Genomic DNA, 7,168 nt, shown 5'->3' on the forward strand with positions numbered 1-7,168 from the left:
ACATAGGCTAGACCAAATAATTCCGCAATGTCAAAATGTGTTATTGCTCGAGGTTGCATTCGTAGTCGTTTGCGAATTAGTTCAGTCAAGTATTTTTTTAATGGACCCATGAATGTTTTATCAAGTCGCTGCATTTTATGACTTGAGTGTGGAGGCAGACACAGCAAGCGAACATGGTTTTTTCTGGCTAAATCCACAACTTTGATATTTCTGGTGTGGCTTGCATGGCCGTCTAAAATCAGTAGAACCGGTGATGTGGCACATGGTTTCACATGCTGTAAAAAATGCTCAAACCATCGAGTAAATAGATCAAGTTGTATCCATCCGGATGGATGACAAGCATGGATGGCACCAAGTGGAGCACCTTTCTTCCTTCCTTTCTATTAATTTAAATATTGAAAAATTATAAATTAATTGATTTGCTTAGAGAAATATTTATTTATTTCTATTGTTAAGATAAATTTTCTTAAAAAGTTCACATAAAAAAAAGAATTTAATCGAAAAATTGCCGTAAATTATACATTTAAGTTTGCACATTAAATGTAATGTTGAATAACTTTAAGTACGTCATTTCCTCTCGAAAAAAAATTTTGTGCTTATTATTGACATGATCCTGTAAGTAATAAAACAAATTAGCTGGCAGTAAGTTGGGGGAAAACTCGTCAGCTGATACATTTACTTAGGCTGTAAATGTTTCCGACTAGCTCCTACGTTACACCTTTAGGGCATCAGCTGACAAACATTCCACCTACCATATAGCCAGCTGACTTATTTATTTATTAAAAACAATACATAAACTATCTTCTGATAAATTTTCTTTTGGGAGGAAATCACTAAACACATAGGTATATATTTTTTCATATTTATGTGACCAGCTGACGTATAATCCACCACTTTATAGATAGCTGACAATTTTATTTCTTCACAATATTAGTTTAACTTTAATTTGATCAATTTTTTAATCGGGAATAAATGATTGAAAATATTTTTTTTACTACGTGCGTGGGCGGCTACCACTGCTCAACCCACTCGGAGCCGCAGCTGACGTTTACAACGCTTCATAATGCAACTTTCTGAGACATTTTACGAGTTATCGACTGGGAGGAACTTGGTCGTGAAAATCTGTCATCTGTCGCTGGCTCACGGACTATATGTTATTCCAGTTGTCCAGCAGCAAAACTTTATCCTGAAATCGGCCGGTAACACATATAATTATAATATTGCGGCAGTTAGAACGAAAGATTTTGAAAAGATATTAAAAATGTATTAGTTCAAAGAGCCTTCTATACCGTTAATGAATACATATTTGGAAGAACCACGGAAAACCTTGGAATGTTGTTGTGTTGTTTAAGAACCACAGGACAGTTCTTTGGAACTATAATTATGTAAACATATTACTGTTTATGTATGTCATATTGTTGGTATTTGAGAACGCAACCATTATTTCGTTCAGTTTATCCTAATTGTAAATGTTAGGTTGGCAACATTTATTTTCTCTCTTCTTTGTGATCTGTGGCTAATAAACTGTTGTGTAAAATCTTTCTCAATAAAATATCTATTTTCATCGGATTCTTAATCAGTTTAATTTAATCATCCACATCTAAAAATCATCACATATCATGGTATTACAATGTCTTTAACAAGGAATATAATAACGGATTCATTCAGCCTAAAAATATAGATGTGACCTGTGTTTAGATTATGAGTTAGCAAACCCAACTAGGAAAATAGAAATTCAGGAAAAATATGATAATCATCTAAATGAAAAAGATTTCTATCGTTAGATGAATAGAATATGACATTTGCGCAGTCTATGATATGTAGGCTGTTATGCAGTGTCCCACTGGAGAAACGTAAATATTTTTTTATTAATTTTAACTCAATTGCCTTAATTTTGCCATAGTTAAAATGATGAAGACATCAGAAAAATTAAAAAAGCGTTTTCGAAATTAATTAACATAATTTATATTTTCTATAATCTAGTATGAATTAAACAGTGGAAGTGAACACACGTATGTTTCTTCAATATCCTTTTGCCAAGTTAATTTAAACCTTAACTCAATGTACAAAGCGTAAAAAGAACTATAGAGAAAACATAAATGTGGTACAGAGAAAATGAAGTGCTAAGGAGATTGGATTATGCATTTAAGATCGTTTACAATGTTTAAATGTAACAAATATCTCGACATCACTTTTTATTTAGATAATTGCTGTGGACAAAACAAAAACAAGTATATCGCTTCGTTGTATTCATGTCATCATCATCAGCCCATAGATACATAAGCTCTTCGGAGGCAGTTTGGCGCATTTTGAGTTGCCCTATTCATGAAAGGTATCCGCCAGTCATCCATCTTGACGTGCATCTGGAAGGCGGGCAGCGAGTTTACTTTCAGCCTCGCATTCTTTCGCCTTTGCGAAAGAGATAATTTCGCTAAGTCTCTGTTGTACAATGAAGTGCCACAATATTATACCTATAACAAGCAGCAAGGTGTTTTTAATCGCATGAGACGTGGAACTGCTGTAGAAGATGAGTCTGGCATTTTTAAAGAACACGTGATTGGAAGAGTATACACGGTGCACCCAAATAATGCAGAGTGTTATTATTTACGCTTTCTTCTTCACACAGTGCGAGGACCTACTTCTTTTGCTGAGCTCCACAAAGTGGACGATGTAGAATATCCCACATTTCAAGCTGCTTGCCGCGCACGGCATTTATTAGATGGCGATCAGCATTGGGATGATGCTTTAGCCGAAGCATGCGTCAGTGATAGTCCACATCGTTTGCGCCATTTATTTGCCATTTTGTGGCCTGTCGGACGCTGGGCAGTTGTGGCAAAAATATAAAGACGCGTTTGCCGAAGATTTATTGAGATAGCAAAATATTAATAGTGAATCTTCTGACCAAGTACGTGAAAGCTGCCATAATAGGTTTACAAGGCTGGCTGGCTGGCTGGCTTTACAAGATATAGTTACAAGTATAGGAGGGAACAATAATAGGGAGTATGCATCTGAAATAAATTACAACCCCGAAGAGTTAGCAGAAATATTGCGAAATGGTTGTTCAAATTTGACGTCAGAACAACGTCAAATCTTTGATAGAGTATGCTGTAGTGTAGAACATTCAATAGGAGAAATACTGTTTTTAGATGCACCTGGTGCCACCTTTTCATTCCTAGGATACCCATTATCCCCAATAATTTTCCGTTTACTTTCAAATGTGTGCAATTTCCTGTAAGCCTCTGTTACGCTATGACTATTAATAAAGCCCAAGGCCAGACGTTATCCGTTGCGGGTGTAGACCTTACTTTTGATTGTTTTTCACACGGCCAACTCTATGTTTGTCTATCACGTGTTAGCAACCCAAACAATCTTTTTGTATATTTCATTTATTTAATTTAGATAAATCGGTTGCAATGCTTTTCGGTGCAACGTCTAGGGACTTACCCCTATCTGTTTTCCTTTATAAGCAGCCGCTCAAATTTGTTAATTCTTTCCGATACCTGGGACATATAGTTACGTGTGATCTGAAGGATGATCAAGACATGGACAGAGAAATGCGTTCTCTGGCTGTGCGCGCTAATATGATTAGTAGAAAATTTAATAAATGCGAAAGAACCGCAAAAATATTATTATTTAAAGCGTATTGTACGGCACTATATACGCCTCAGCTGTGGACTAAATACACGAGAGAAAATTATAGAGTATTTACGGTTCAGTACAACGACTCATTTAGAATTTTGTTTAGGCTACCTCGTTCGAGCAGAGCATCTAGCATGTTTGCTGAAGCCCGCGTGCCGGTTCTCGATGCGTTAATCAGGCATCGTGTTGCTAGATTTAGAAATATTCTTTTTACATCTAGTAACACGATCATAAAAACTTTAACTAGTGTTAGTAGAGGTATCTTGGGTTTCTATGCCACGCTTCTACGATAATATGTAAATAATCTTTTATAACTTTTGAATTTGTAACGGATCTTTGTTGTCCATGTAATTTTAATTTTAATTCAATAAAGGTATATTATTATTATTATTATTTCATACATACATACATTTTTGACATTTTTAAATTTACAATTTATAGCAATTACGATTTAGTTTATATAAACGGTTTGTCTTACATATATTTTTAAAGTTTACATATATAAAGCCGATGTTTCCTTAGCTAGATTGCAGGGCAACCTGTGTTTAGGAGAAACAGCTTGCTTCTAAAGTAGATTCACAATTTGAGCCATTTGACAGCTCCGGGTAATTCCACCGGTAACATAGTATATAGAGAAGCATTAACGTAATCAACTATACCAAAGTCAGGACTCTTATCTAAATCATCAATAATATATGTGTCTAAACGACGTTGTTTTGTTTTGACAACCACGTGAACGAAGTTGCGGGCACAGCTAGTTATAATAATATAATTGTAGTGATCCTAACCGTAGTTTAAGCAGAAAATGTTTAGCCGTTTTGTTTAGTATATTTCCTACTTATTATTGAACGCGTAATAATTCATCAAACACAACCTACCCCGCGGACGACACCGCAGTAGCAGTCGTGTGTCCGCAGGAGATTCTAAGAGGTCATGTGTCCATTATTTTCTTATTAAAGACAACTTTCCGTCACAGTCGGGCCATAGCACACAAATTTCGAATAGAGATAGTAAAAACATTATGCCCGAGTTGAATCCTTCAGAAAAAAACCAGCGTGGGGATATTTGGGTCAAAAAGGTTAAAGAATGTGCGATGGTTTACGGCTGGGACGAGAGGAGCACAGTACATTTTGCTATGCAAAAACTGTCTGGGTTAGCGAAAATCTGGTATGAAAGTCAGAGCTCGATTTTGTATAGCTGGTCGCAGTGGCAAGCCAAGTTGTTAAACGCTTTTCCTTGCGAACATGAAGACATGTTAAAACGCAAAAGTAGAATTAACGAACCCATACAGAACTATTTTTACGAAAAACTTTCTCTACTTAATCAGTGTGATATAATCGGCAAGCGTGCAGTCGACTGCGTTATCCACGGGATTAGTGATAGAACCACGAGGTCTAGCCAATTAGCGCTACGGTTATCCTGATAAACTATAGAAGTTTTTGATTAGCAGTAACAGTAGAGATCCTCCTCCTCTTCAACAATTATTTTTGAAGTACCGTAATCTAAATACTAATGACGACAAAGTAAATAAAGGTTGCGACGTGTTCTCCGACGGGCCCAAGCCGCTGTCGATACGCCAGAGTAGAATACATGGTTTTTCCTTCAAAGATAGCGCACTCGGCGCACCGCGTTCTATTGTGTTACCGAGATCGCGATGCAGCCTCGGATAGTCACGTGCAGAGCGGTGCTATCGATAGCTCGATGGTGCGGTCAAGACACGGAGCACCTGGTTGGCATGCAAGTTCATCTTGTACGGAGTTTGGAACAGTAAGCATGACAAAGCGTATTCACTTTGTACGCTTGAAGTATAAACCACAGTAGGTACAAACTGTGCTCCCGTTTTGGAATAAAAATCATGATAAGGTGCATCTATTTAAGGCATAATTCGGTAGAAATTGCATTGACGTCAGGATTAAAAGAATTCATTGAAATATTTGCCTATTATTGCAATACAACACCATTGCTATTGGAGAATGACGCAATAATAATATTTACCTATCAGTAATTAAACCATATTTTGTAGTTATTGATACATTTTATTTCATTTTGTTGCCTAATATATTTCCTTAAATTGCGTCATTGGATTTTAACTCCATTGTTAATTATGCGGCAACTCTTCTCAGCAAGATCCTATATAACATCCTGCCATTGCTCCCGATAATCATACGCTCGATATCGACAGTCACTGTGTGAACATGTGCTTCTGATATTCATAAGCTCATCGGCATCTATTGCGTGAACATGTTCTTCCAGAGTAATACTGTGACCAAGCTGCTCCAAAGCAAAGACCTGGACATCATCGACTGCTCTCAATGTAAGTATTCAACATTTAAATTAATTGTTTTCTTTACACTTGTCCTGCACATACCTACCAGGGATGGAGCACCTCTTCGAAGACTGAATATCATATTTTTTCGTTCCATTTGCAGATACTGAATCGTGACTTTCAAAGACTTTGCAACATGAACACTCTGCTGGACTTGATGTCCATGTTCCTGCTGGTGGCGGCGAGGTCAGAACCCGTGCCGGAGTTGTCCAGCCATCCAAGAGACATATATTTCTTAACGCTCATATCTTCTGATCGAGGAGTTTGTCTGTAGAGTTCGTCTGCCCCAACCTTTCAGAATGTCTTGTAAGCCCTATAACGAAATTAATGTTGATTTTGTTTGTTTCAGTTTACCGATCCCACCAGGTCTCGCTCCAAAGCGAAGCACCACAACCACACCACCACGTCGTTAAGAAACCTGGGGCTGGGATGTTGAGCACCCGCATAGGATTCGGTGATGGCCCAGACCCCAATCAATACTGGGCCTTCTATCCACAATTCATTACTATTTAAGATTTTATTTGTTTCCTCTATCGCTTCTGTAACTTGTAAGATTTATAAATAACCCAATACTGTTTCATATGCTGGTTATTCTCACAATCACTATACTGTAGCTTTTAAGATTCATTATTGTTTAAGATGTTAATCATTACTAATACTTGTAAGATTCATAAATAATGCAATACTGTTTTAGATGTTAGTGTTGTCACCACGATCGGAGCACTACGGGGAACTTGTACGCTTCGCAAATTAACCCAATACTGTTTAGGTAATATGTAATATTTTTATGTAATATGTAATGTCATATGGACGTCGTTCCCGCCATCACTAACGTAGCTTTTAAGTTTCATAATTAACCCAATATTGTTTAAGATGTTAGTTGTTCCCATAATCACTACTGGGACTCGTAAGCTTTTGTAACTTGTACTTCCTATGTACCTCAGTACTATCTAACTGCTAACATGTCACTTGTATTTCCTCTGTAAACCGTGCGGTTTATAAGATGGCTCTGTAATGCTTTATTTTTTCTACTTTGATAAATAAATATTATTATGCAATATTTCATGGTATCATTGACGTAAAATAAGCTGACGCAACACCGCGTCCAGTAGGTATCCAAACTCATGTATAATACCCGGCAAACATCTTGGACAAACGACCTTGAATGCGCAGTTACAAAATTTAGGTCTCTTTGGTGGTGCG

The sequence above is a fragment of the Zerene cesonia genome, unplaced genomic scaffold (assembly GCF_012273895.1).
Source record: "Zerene cesonia ecotype Mississippi unplaced genomic scaffold, Zerene_cesonia_1.1 Zces_u006, whole genome shotgun sequence".
Classification (NCBI taxonomy): domain Eukaryota; kingdom Metazoa; phylum Arthropoda; class Insecta; order Lepidoptera; family Pieridae; genus Zerene; species Zerene cesonia.